This window comes from Corvus brachyrhynchos, unplaced genomic scaffold (genome assembly GCF_000691975.1).
Source record: "Corvus brachyrhynchos isolate BGI_N302 unplaced genomic scaffold, ASM69197v1 scaffold17, whole genome shotgun sequence".
NCBI classification, from domain to species: domain Eukaryota; kingdom Metazoa; phylum Chordata; class Aves; order Passeriformes; family Corvidae; genus Corvus; species Corvus brachyrhynchos.
Window position 1 is genome coordinate 2,860,563 of NW_008240046.1, and position 11,848 is coordinate 2,872,410.

The 11,848-nt window shown below is 40.9% G+C and overlaps 1 long non-coding RNA gene across 2 annotated transcripts; it reads right to left on the reverse strand.

The window, feature by feature from the left end:
• Positions 1 to 274: 274 nt before the first annotated feature.
• Positions 275 to 11,842, reverse strand: LOC108449162. 2 transcript variants are annotated; one of them, XR_001865296.1, is made up of 3 exons: positions 10,254 to 11,842; positions 714 to 832; positions 275 to 643 (listed from the first exon to the last, which is right to left on the reverse strand). It is a non-coding gene; the product is annotated as an uncharacterized LOC108449162 (long non-coding RNA). The 2 variants fall into 2 exon arrangements; XR_001865297.1 differs by lacking the exon at positions 10,254 to 11,842 and adding an exon at positions 6,818 to 7,240.
• Positions 11,843 to 11,848: the final 6 nt, after the last annotated feature.

The window sequence follows — 11,848 nt, forward strand, 5'->3', positions numbered from 1 at the left end:
CCAAATTCTAAATTTTCAGCTATTCATTGAATACACACTTGACCAGTAGCAGTTTGTCCAGGCCTTTCATTAGAATTATGCACAATATATTGCCCTCTCCAGATGTACTCTGCCACTGCTTCATAAAGAGGAGACATGGCAGCAGGCACAATGGAAGAGGCCAAAGGAAGACTTTGGATACTTTTTGCCCCAAAGAGATGACAGAACAGATTTGATAACTGCAGAAATAAATACAGCATGTTTATGTAGAAAATATTTTATTTGTAAATAAAACTTTAATTTATTTAAGAAATTATGGTTCAGAATTTTTACAGCAGATTTTTATGATGGTATTTCTAAATAACTTCTACCAAAGGTGGAATTTCTTCACTGATGTGAATCTGCTTTTGCCATGCCTTACTGGTGAGGTTTTGCTAAAGCAGTTCCTTTGAGAGGTGCTCACTACAGGAATAATTTTGCTGTTCATAAGGGATCCAAAGAAGCCTGAGGAGAGCATGCCTTTATTGTAGACAGAGGAGAGTAAACTGAAAAGCCATCCTCATGTTCTCCTAATCTTGTTCTTCTTAGTCCCATGTGATTCAGACATCCCAGACAAACTCTTCAACATGCACATGAGCAGCAGTGTTCTCCCAGCACCAACACCCTTTAAAAGGCAGCTATTATTAACATTCCCACGACTCTTCCCACACCCATCCCTACTAAAACCCTCTTACCAAGCTTCTGAAAGCATCTTTGGATCTTTGGAAAGTGCCACATGCCTATGCCTGTTCCTCTTCCAGGTCAACTGTCTCCTCTCTAAAGATCTCTTCCTCTCTTCCATCTCTCTTGCATACTGTGAAAGGACATAGTAGGGAAAAGGATTTCATTGACAGTTTATATAGATCCAACAACCCATGTTTTGATGTGACCCAGGAGAGGTAAAATCTAATTTCTGGATAGTTTTCAGTAACTTTTTCCTGGTTTGGGAACTGGTTTATTTCTGTTTAAATGTTACTATAGATACTGGAATTTAGCCTTACAAAGTTACATAACCCGCCTCTGCAGAGGCGAGGGTAAGGGTGTCTGGAGGGACATAACACCCTCCTGCGCAAATCTGACGCAGAGAACATTTGGTGCAAAAATGCTGGGAGGGAAAGGTACCCTTCACACCTCTCTCCAGGTCTGGGGGGCTGTGTGCCTGCCCTGAGGCCCATAAGGGACAAAACATGGCTGAACCATCTGGGAATGACTGGGTGAAACTAGTCATAGGACAGTCATAAGAAATATTGAAAGGCTAACAGCAGATTTTGTTCAGAGAGAGACAGCGACATGTACTAGCAGACGTTCCACAGCTTGGAAACAGGAATGAAGGTACATTGCATTTGTCTGGACTATTCAGGACAGTGATGTGCACAGAAACCAACAACTTTGGAAGAAGCTAAGCCTAGGCCCAGGGTGTCAGTGGTGTAGTTAGCACACCAGCTAACTAGCCCAAAAAGCAGAGCTAGTCAGTTGTTGTGTCATTGCCGTCTCTGTGCCCAAGATCTCTGGTGGTGGCTGGATAAGCACAGTTCAAAAATCACCAGTTTCCTCAGAGCAAACTCTGAGCAATGTTACCTAACCACGGTAATATGCTCATGGCCCGAGGCATTTTTCTATTACTCATGAATATTTCTTTATCATATGGTAGGAAAAAAGAAGTTTCTAAACCAACTCATAAATTAATTTGGCTTTTTCACCATCATGTTCATAATTTAGGAAATTACTTAGGAAAAGTCCACTATCCTCAAAGCCCAGAAATTCTCTATTGCTCCACTAAATACAACTGAACTCCAAATGGACACCTGCATGTAAGAGGGGAAGGATGGTGCACTGCTTTCCCAATGTTTTCAACAAAGCGAGGTTCAGCTCTTGACCTCTTGAAACATTGAAGCCTAAGTCCGCACTTCCAAACTGAGATAGGCATTTGAACATTTAACAGAGTATCTACTGATTCAGACACTGTGATTTTCACGGTTCCTGACCCACACTACCAGTTTCCTGAAAGTGGTGATCGTGCTTCCCTATTTCACAGAGCTGCAGCAAAGAGAAATTCCCTTAGTGAGTATCTGATGCTTGTCATCAAAGTCTAAAGAAAAGGACTGAAGAAGAGCTGAAATGGAAATTCCCTGCATCCCAGGCATATAAAAAGCCCAAATGCCCAAATTAGTGTCCGTTGTAATCTTGCCTTTCTTGTAAACTGCTACAAATGCTCGCTTTACAACCAGTGCAGATGCTGCTGCTTCTTTAGTGAAACAGGGAGAGAGCCCAATGAGACAGAGACATCAGGCGCAGCCATTTAGGACCAGAAGTAAGAATTAATCAACATCATGTGGTAATATAGGCTAGCAGATTTTGTGAACAGAAGCCTTGTTTCAGCTTTCCCGCATATACCTGCTCCCCCAGTTCTATATCTCACAGCTCTATGTCACTGCCAATTATACTGATACCAGAGCTTTTAACCCATATGGAGCTTTTAATTAAATAAAGGCCATTTAGATACACTTCACAACCTATGAGTAGAGTGCTGTACATGAAAAAGTCTCCAACACCATTTGAAATAAGTATACACTTAAGTTAGTAGATTTTTCCCAAAGCATGTAGAACAGGTCAGATACAGGTCCACTGCATTTAAAAAACAGGGTTCATGTAAACACAAAGAGGGATAGTAAATGATCCACCACTGTGAAGGCAAGTAGGAGGTCCTGACTCCAGTGCTTGTAGTGCATAGATATATATATATATATACAGACATTTCAATTCTATTTCCTCCTTCTGTTACCAAAAATAAAATAAAATAAAATAAAATAAAATCCTTAAAAAAAACCCCCACAAACCAACCAACCAAATTTTAAAAAGCCCTGTTTGCCTCGAGAAATGCCAACAGAGAACAATTTCTATGATGTATTGCCTCCCCTACTGTCCTGGGAGTTGGTTTTGGCTGGGATAGAGTTAATTTTTTTTCCTAATAGCTGGTACAGGGCTGGGGTTTGGATTTAGTATGAGAATAATGTTGATAACACACTGATGTTTTAGTTGTTGCTGAGCAGTTCTTACTCTAAGTCAAGGACTTTTCAGCTGCCCATCCTCTGCCAGCAAGGTGGTACACAAGAAGAACAGAGGGAGCATGGCCAGGAGAGTTGGCCCAAAGTGGCCAAAGAGATATTCCATACCTCAGAGTGCCACACTCAGTATACAAACTGTGTGGGGGAGGGGTGAATTGCTGCTCAGGGATAGGCCTGGCATTCGTCAGCAGGTGATGAACAATTATAGTGTTCATCATTTGTGTTTCTTAGGTTTTATTTTGCTGTCTCTTCTTTTTGTTGCCTCCCTTTTCATTACAATTACTATAATATTATTATTATTATATTTTATTCCTATGATTAGGCTGTTCCTATCTCAACCCACAGGTTTTACCTTTTTCCCCCAATTCTTCTCCCCATCACGCTGGGGGCCAGGGCGCAGCAAGCAGCTGTGTCGTACCTAGTTACCAGCTGCAGCTGAACCATGGCTCCCAATTTTTGACAAACTGATTCCTTCAAAACTGTTTCGAGATGCACACTGAAAACCCGAGGACTTAAAAAGAACCTGGTCTTTTTTGAAAACGTAATACTAGCATGAAGTGATGTAGATTAAGGAACAGAAATGGTGAGTTTTCCCTCAAAGCTTAGACTGGTACATGTTTTTCTGGTGATTGTTTTATCTGATTAATGAAAAATTTTGAAAGTGTTTGGCAAAATATTCTGTACAAATGCTTTTCCTGTTGCAGTGGAGAAGCTATGAGAACAACTGAAAGACTTGCACATATTGTGAAATAGTTTCTTTACTTTCACATCATTTTAATGTCACTCACTTTCTTAATGAAATCCTGAACCATAAACTGAGCTGTGGACAGGATACCTATGTAGTAACCCCCCCTCCATGACTTTGGATGTTCTGAATGCCACATCCCCTTCTATCCGACTACCTTTTCTTTTACAATCCCATAGGATTTTGCTTGAAATATAACTACTACTGGAGTATTTCAAACAAATTCAGGCCACTTTAACCAATCAGTTCAGTGTCGTTCTTTGCTCAGAAATGCCAGTGTGACCTTACTATTTGCTGAATCTGTAAATAAGTAATTATTTGGCTTACTTATTAAGGTTACACACCCTAGCTAGGATGAAAAACCAGACCTACAAGATAATCCTCACCTCAAGTTTCTGCTGGCTGTACTGTCTCAATATACCCATACTGTATAAGTGAAATTTCATCTAGCCTTCATACTGTAGTTGGACATGTGAGGTACAGGTGGTCAAAGCAATAGTCATCAAACAGGCATTTTCTCCCATTAATTTATGAGTATAGAATTTTGCTCTGCAGATAGAGACATATATTTTCCTTACTGCAGAAACTGTATTTCTAAGTATGTAATTAAAAATTTTCTGTCAAATAATTTTTCATTAAAATAGGTGGATCAATAATGGCATTATTAGCTATCTGTGTAGAAGGCAAAGAAATTAAATTTCATAGAAGAGGTATATATTTCACACTATAGTTGATATCACCCCTTAATCTTTTTTTTATATACACTGAAATTCTAAATATCATTGCCTTACAAAAGTAATTTCGAATATCATGAAAACAGAAGTTACGTTAAAAAAAAAATAGACATGCTGATAAAATTTTCTAAAACTTTTGAAATTATGTATTTTCCTAGAATTTTTTTTTTTTGCTTTTAATACTTAGAACATGCAGTAAAATAAAAAATAATATTATTGCTGGTTAAAATAGGGAACAGCACTTGTTCTCAGCTTTTAACCAACAGATGCCATTCTTGCTGGAGCATATAGTACTACATACAGGTATGTAAGACAGTAGCCACTGGCTATTCCTTTACTTTGTTGCATTATGATAATTTTAACTTGCAATTTGTTCTCATTCAGGTTTTCTTTCTAACAAGCACAACATTTTATAGCTAGAAGTTGCCATGAACAGCCTGATTTTAAAGTATACATAATGATCCTTATCTTCCCCGAACAGTGGTACTTAATGCAAAAGCAAAGAATCACACGGTTGATCAGACTGGAAAGGACCTCAGGAGGTGGTTTAGTCCAAACTCCTGTTCAGAACAGGTTCTGAGTTTAGAACGGATTTCTCTAGACTTTTTCCAGTCAGATCCTGAAAACCTTTCAAAAACATTTCAGAGCCTCTCTGGGCAACTTGTTCCAAAACTTCACAACAAAACAATGTTTATTCTCATTTTGGCTAGAATTCCCCTCCCCCACTCCCTCATTTTTAGGAAACCACTGTCTCCCATTTCCACAGTGTGCTCCTCAGTAATGTCCAATGCTCAGGAGGCTGCTCTTAGGTCTCCTGACAACATTTCTTCTCCAGGATGTCACAGCCTTTACTGAAATACTTTTTTTATACAGTGATATTTTTAACTTACACAAATCAACTAAAGATGGTAGCTAGTTCAAACTGGTCAGAGTCTGCAAAGGTCTTTCAAACAGCAAGAGAAGGAACCAATATTTTACCAATTTCAGTACATTCTTCAGTCAAATGCATTAAATTCTACATTTTGTCTGACAAGTCATTTCATGGCCTCACAATTCAGCAAAGAAATGTGCTAACTTTTCAGTAAGCATTCAATAACATTAGCATAAAAGAGGTACAACATTTTTTAGTTCTACATTAACTTTTCAAATTCTTCTAGTATATCTTTTTCATACAATACCAGCTTTGCAAGGAAAAAAAAAGCCAAAACAACAAACCAAACCAAACATTGTTTCCCAAAATTGCATGCTTTTGGAGTTTGTTTTTAAATATTGAGCATTATGAGTCATTTGTGACTGTGGAAATTCCAGTAAGTCAATAGAGTTACATCAGACCTGAACTGGACTCTAATTCCTGACAGTATATCCTAAACTACACAGGCAAACCAAGTCCCCAAATGTGAAAGGAGTGTTAACATCCTCCATATTTTAAGACAATTGGCCAAATTAAACCCAAAATTGTTCCTCCATTCTTGCAGGACACATAAAAACCTGTGATCTCTGGATATATGAAACTGCCAAAGATCAATCTGTCTCCTACTCAAGTTATATAAAGCCATGCATAATAAAACACAACAAAACAGGGAAATAAATTCTTAAATTAAACAAAAAAACTCCTCAAGAAAATAGCTTAAAATGTATATATTTTCCCATCAGTCAAGCAAATAAGTAATAACTGAAGGTCTAGCAGCTTTAACTATAGACTACTGCACTTAGATAGCCGTAACTATCTCCTGGAAGATCCAAGACCTGGTTTTCCCCTAGGAGTAACCTGGCACTACTCCACTGAGCTGCTTAACTGAGCAAAGTCAAATGACTTTTACATGATATGGACTCTTAGTAGACATAAACAGACACATCTAAGTTACTTTTTGCACAGCAAAGTCAACTTTGATCCGTTAACAATTCCACTTTCTATCTAACTGATGCCTTATAAGATTTTCTGAGAATAGCAAAGAGCAGAATTACTTCCCTCAATTTCCCATCTACCATGGGTTGACCCTGGCTGGATGCCAGGCACCCACCAAAGCTGCTCTATCGTTCCCCTCCACAGCTGGACAAGGGAGAGAAAATACCACGAAGGGCTCATGAGTTAAGGACAGAGAGAGACCACTCACCAAATACTGTCATGGGCAAAACAGGCTTGAATTTTAGATGTTAACTGAATTTATTGTTAACAAAATCAGAGCAGGATAATGAGAAGTAACATAAGACCTTAAAAACACATTCCCTTACCCCTCCCTCCTTCCCAGCTCTACCTCCTCTCCCAGCAGCGCAGAGAGACAGGCAATGAAGATTATGAGTTCATCACACGTTGCTTCTGCCACTGCTCAGGGAAAGCAGTCCTTCCCCTGCTCCCTCCCACAGGAGACAGTTCTCCAGTGTTGAGTCCATCTCACAGGCAACAGTTCTCCACAGGCTGCTGCAACACAGGTCACTCTTCCACGGGGTGCAGTCCTTCTAGGACAGGCTGTTCTAGCGTGGGTCCCCCAAGGGGTTCCAAGTCCTACCAGCAAACCTGACCCAGCATGGGCTCCTCTCTCCATGGGTCTGCAGGTCCCTGCCAGGACCTTGCTCCAGGACAAGTCTCCCATGGGGGTCACAGCTTTGTCTCAGGCATCCACCTGCTCCAGTGTGGGACTCTTCCACGGGCTGCAGGTGGATCTCAGCATCCCCGTGGTCCTCCATGGGCTGCAGGGGCACAGCTGCTTCACCATGGTCTGCACCACGGGCTGCAGGGGAATCTCAGCTCCGGTGCCTGGAGCACCTCCTGCTCCTCCTGCTCCACTGACCTGGGTGTCTGCAGAGTTGTTCCTTTCACATATTCTTGCCCCACTCTTCTCTGGCTGCAATTACATCTGCACAATAACTTTCTTCCTTCTTAGATATGTTATCACAGAGTCGTTACTGCCATTTCTAATTGGCCCAGGCTTGGCCAGCAGCACGGCTGGCCTTGCGCCCATTTGGATTTGCTCTCGCTGGAATGGGGGAAGCTTCCGGCAGCTTCTCAGAGAAGCCACCTCTGTAGTCCCCCACTATCAAAACCTGGCCATGCAAACACAATACACCATCATTTCAAGACTTCCAGAGCATATTTTGGAACACAGAACAAATCATTATACAGTAAAAGTCAACAGAGTAACTCACTTCTTATCCATGTGTTTTCCATTGCTTTCTGTTGGGAAGGAACACTGAACATAGACTACAAGCAACAAACCTTTTATAACCAAACCACTGACTGCATATATTTTTGCACGAGAGAAGAACCACATCATCTTTCTGTTTCCTGTTATATACTCTGAGGAGAGATTCCAGCCCCACTACTGAGGAAAAACATAATTAGAGAAATAAAGCTCAAGAACAGTATTAAGAGACAGGGCACCTAGACAAGATCATTCTCAATTATAACGTCATCCATCATCATAAGCTTGATGAAGATTTGGTCTCCAAACCCATCAATCTTCACACATACATATCTGCTCCTGCATCCAAAATTGTTGTTATTCTTTCTGCTATGAAAACTTCAAGTGTCTCTCAACTACATCTTGGACATCACTACTAAATTCAACCATCTTCCTACACTTCAAATAATAAAATTCAAGCTCAGCAGCCTTCAGTAGTCATTGCACCTGAAACAAAATCATGCCTGTTCTTAAAAACATCAACATATAACAAGAAATTGAACACACACAACATCCCAGTCCCCACATGTTTTCTCTGTAATTTTGATTGCTGCAGTGGGCTTGAGGGCTGGCCCTCAGAGGGCTGATTTTTGTTAAAAGCAGTCATGTGTGACTTGGTGGTTTTAACTAGAAAGAGCAGTCATCCATCCTTTCCTTGTGTGAGGCGGTGAACACAAAAGAACCTTGTTTTGTGGTGTTTGAAATTTGTTTCTGCACAAAATGTGTATTCATTTCAGGGATGAGGAACTACAGTAGTTGTCTTGGTCCAAGGGCCACAGGAAGGGACAGGGAGGAGGAGGAGGAACCTCGGCCAGGTCAGGCAGCAAGACTCATCATCCACGTGTGGGCAGGAGGGGGGCAGGGAGGGGTTCACACAGTAGCCACAGCCCTAGGCCCCATGCACCTCAATACCAGTTCTGCCCAAGCTCCTCCAGTGGTTTCCTCTTGTCCACACCTGGATGACAGAGCCAGGAAGCCTGGCTACTCACCCTTGCCTTGCCCTTCCTCCAAGCAAACAAGAAGGTCCCAATTATGCAGACATGCAGATTGACTCACAGGTTGCTCACGTGCTCAAGTGGCCACAAGATGAGAGCCCACCGTTACAACATGGGAAGTTTGAATGCAATGAAGGCGCATCTTACGTTGTGCTGAGAGCTTTTAAATACCTTCAAAGTCCTTTCCCATGGTAGCCACAAAACTCCCAGAACAGCATGGGAACCATCTGCCAGAAGACAAGGCTGAGTCACAGGATTCACAGGAGATGTCTATGCTATAGTCACAAGTGATGTGACTGCAATACTGTGTACATACAGCCAGGCAAGCTTTAAATTACCTATCTTGGGCACTGGTAGTAGTCTGGCCATTGAGCTCAGGCCAGCCTAACCACTCAAGTATTTACCTAGCTTTTTGGGCATGTTTTCCAGCTACAAGGTCCACACTGCCACAGCTAGATTGCTACCAGTTCCCCAGCTGACTAGTTTTAAACCAGCTCAGGTATGTCTGTGACTGCAGCGTAAACATACCTAAGCTTTTAAGTCATTTAAGCTTCTATTCAAATTCATACTGCCTCAACGTCTACATTTCTAACAGCTTGGACTTAGAGCATGTATCCTCACCATACTGTGGAGATTAAACATTTGGGGTGCAATAAATTAATAGCATTTTAAGTGTGAAATTTATGGTTCTTCCAAAATGTGAATGGTGTTTAACAAAAGTAATGAATATTCCTGGCTATGTGATGACCTCTCACTCCTTCCTTCCAGAAGCTGTTCAGTGAGTACTAGATGTGTGAGGTGACTATCTGACCTGAAACTCTGCAGAACACAGTAAGTTTATACACAGATCTCCAAAACCTTCAAACATGTACCTGTAGACTAAGGAAAAAGCCCACTGATTGCAATGGACATTTTCCCTGCATAAATACCACTCACTGACTATACATCTATTACATTTTGTAACACAGAACAACTTGGAAGAAATGCCAGCTTAACAATTGTATTGCTTGGATCCAGCAAACTACTTCCAATTCACCTCATAACCTGAAGTTGAATTTAGGAATTAAAAAGTACACAGAATTCTTAAGTATTTCTTTTATTTTTTTAACTGATTTTTGGGAAGCAGAATATGTCAGAAATGTGACAGAACAGTCACATTTATCACAGTGGCAATTTAGCTGAATGTAGCAAGAGTTCATTTTGACAAATAGCTGGATTTGGGCTTTTAACAGACATCTGAACATATTATACCCTTTCATTTAACATTTTAATACTGATTTGTTCACACCAGAGATCCATACGTTCCCCTCAACCCACTCTACATAACACCTCCTGTCTGCTTATACCAGAAAGTTGCACGTGCCAACACTCTTCCTAATGCTTGGGATTATGGATCCTCAAGGCCCCATCATGTTAAATGCTGCACCTTGTTGCAAGGGCTCATGGCAGGTGCTACAAACCAAAGGACACCCGAGCAGCATTATTCCTTTTTTTTTCAATACCAAGGACTTACATACCACTTTTCTTCCTTCCATTTTGAGACAGAAGCATTCTGTGGGGATGATGGTTAGAGCAGAGATGGAAGAGGTGTTGTGCTGGAAGATGTTAAGGGCTGCCATCAACCAGTCCTTTGATCTAGAAACACTTCCAGACCTGGTTAAAACTGCTGGGTCTGCTAACCAGATGGCAAGGACTCTCTCTTCTCCCAGCTTCTCCCTTCTGGTTTTTCAATTTCCACTAAAATCAGTAAGATTCTGCTCCCTTCAGAATTTGAACTAGCCAAAAAAGAACACAGGAAGGCAAAAAATTCTGAGAGGTGTACAATCAGTGCAAAAGCATCATTCTTGATCCTCCCTCTCCTCTTCCACTTCACAAGAAGACAGTAAAACTATACCAGATTAAAACAGGTTCACCTGACGCCAGAGCTAGATAATAGCAAGAAAACCAGTGACTTCACCAGGAGCAGCATGCTGGCTACTACTAAATATTTTGGCATTTCTCATTATTTGACATCAAAACAGTTCTGCCTCTGACCTAAGGGTTCCAGTTAGCTGTTTAACCTCTGCTAATTCCCAGAATAAAAGAACGCAAACTGGGACGTACCTACTTTATCTTGAGCATGTTCATGCAAGAAAACTACAGCAACTCCTTTTCACAGCCTTAATGAAGTATTTTATGCCCATGTGTGTAACACAGCATTCTGTTTATTTTACAGGCTTATAATAAAAAAATTGACACTATATGAGCTACATGATAGTATTTCAACAATACCTTGTTGTGACATGATATGGTGTAATTACTTAGCAGGAGATACTAAAATTTATTGTTATGTCACTGAGTCATACCCTTCAGGGCTTCAGATTGGTGTCTTAATTTGCTTTTTTAAAGCCATACAGACTAGCAAGTTAAGTCAGGGGATTTATTAAAACATCCTAGGAATAAAGACATAGACTGAACATGTGTGCACAGCTGTGTGTTTGAAAATACTTCCCCCATCCTTTCCCCTTCCTTCTTTGCTTTGCTTTTACTGCCTTATTGACTGGGTCAGTAAGAACCAAAGTGAACAGAAATTTCAACCCAAACATACAAAGAAACAGGTATGTTACACTAGGGTCCTATTAAGACAGTTATATACATAGACTGGTCCTGCAGAGCCAGAAATACTCAGCCCCTTCCACTGACTTTACCTACGAAACAAAGCATGTAAATGGAGACCTGCAGGATGACCTGTCCGTCCACATGAAGTATCGCTGGCTTTTCATCTGTCCACGCAATTAGCACTGGACAGGGCCTTGCCAAGCACAGCATTTGCCTCTTCCTTGGTCTCATGGTTAGGTACCATACATCAGTAAGGAGAGAATATGATTTTATATGGCACACTATAACCATTGTAAGCACACTACAGTGAACTGGCAGCAGCACTTTTCCCTAACCAGTGGAATTGATACAGTCAGCCAGGATACATTTTTAAAATTTTTTAAATTTTTTTTTTTTTAAAGTATTGCTCCCAGTGAAGTCCCTCGGTTATCTGGGGCTGTCAGTGCCTCCCATTTTATAGAGGGCGCGTACAGTGCACTCCGCTGAAAACTGTCTCGAGCAGCAAGCGCGGTCC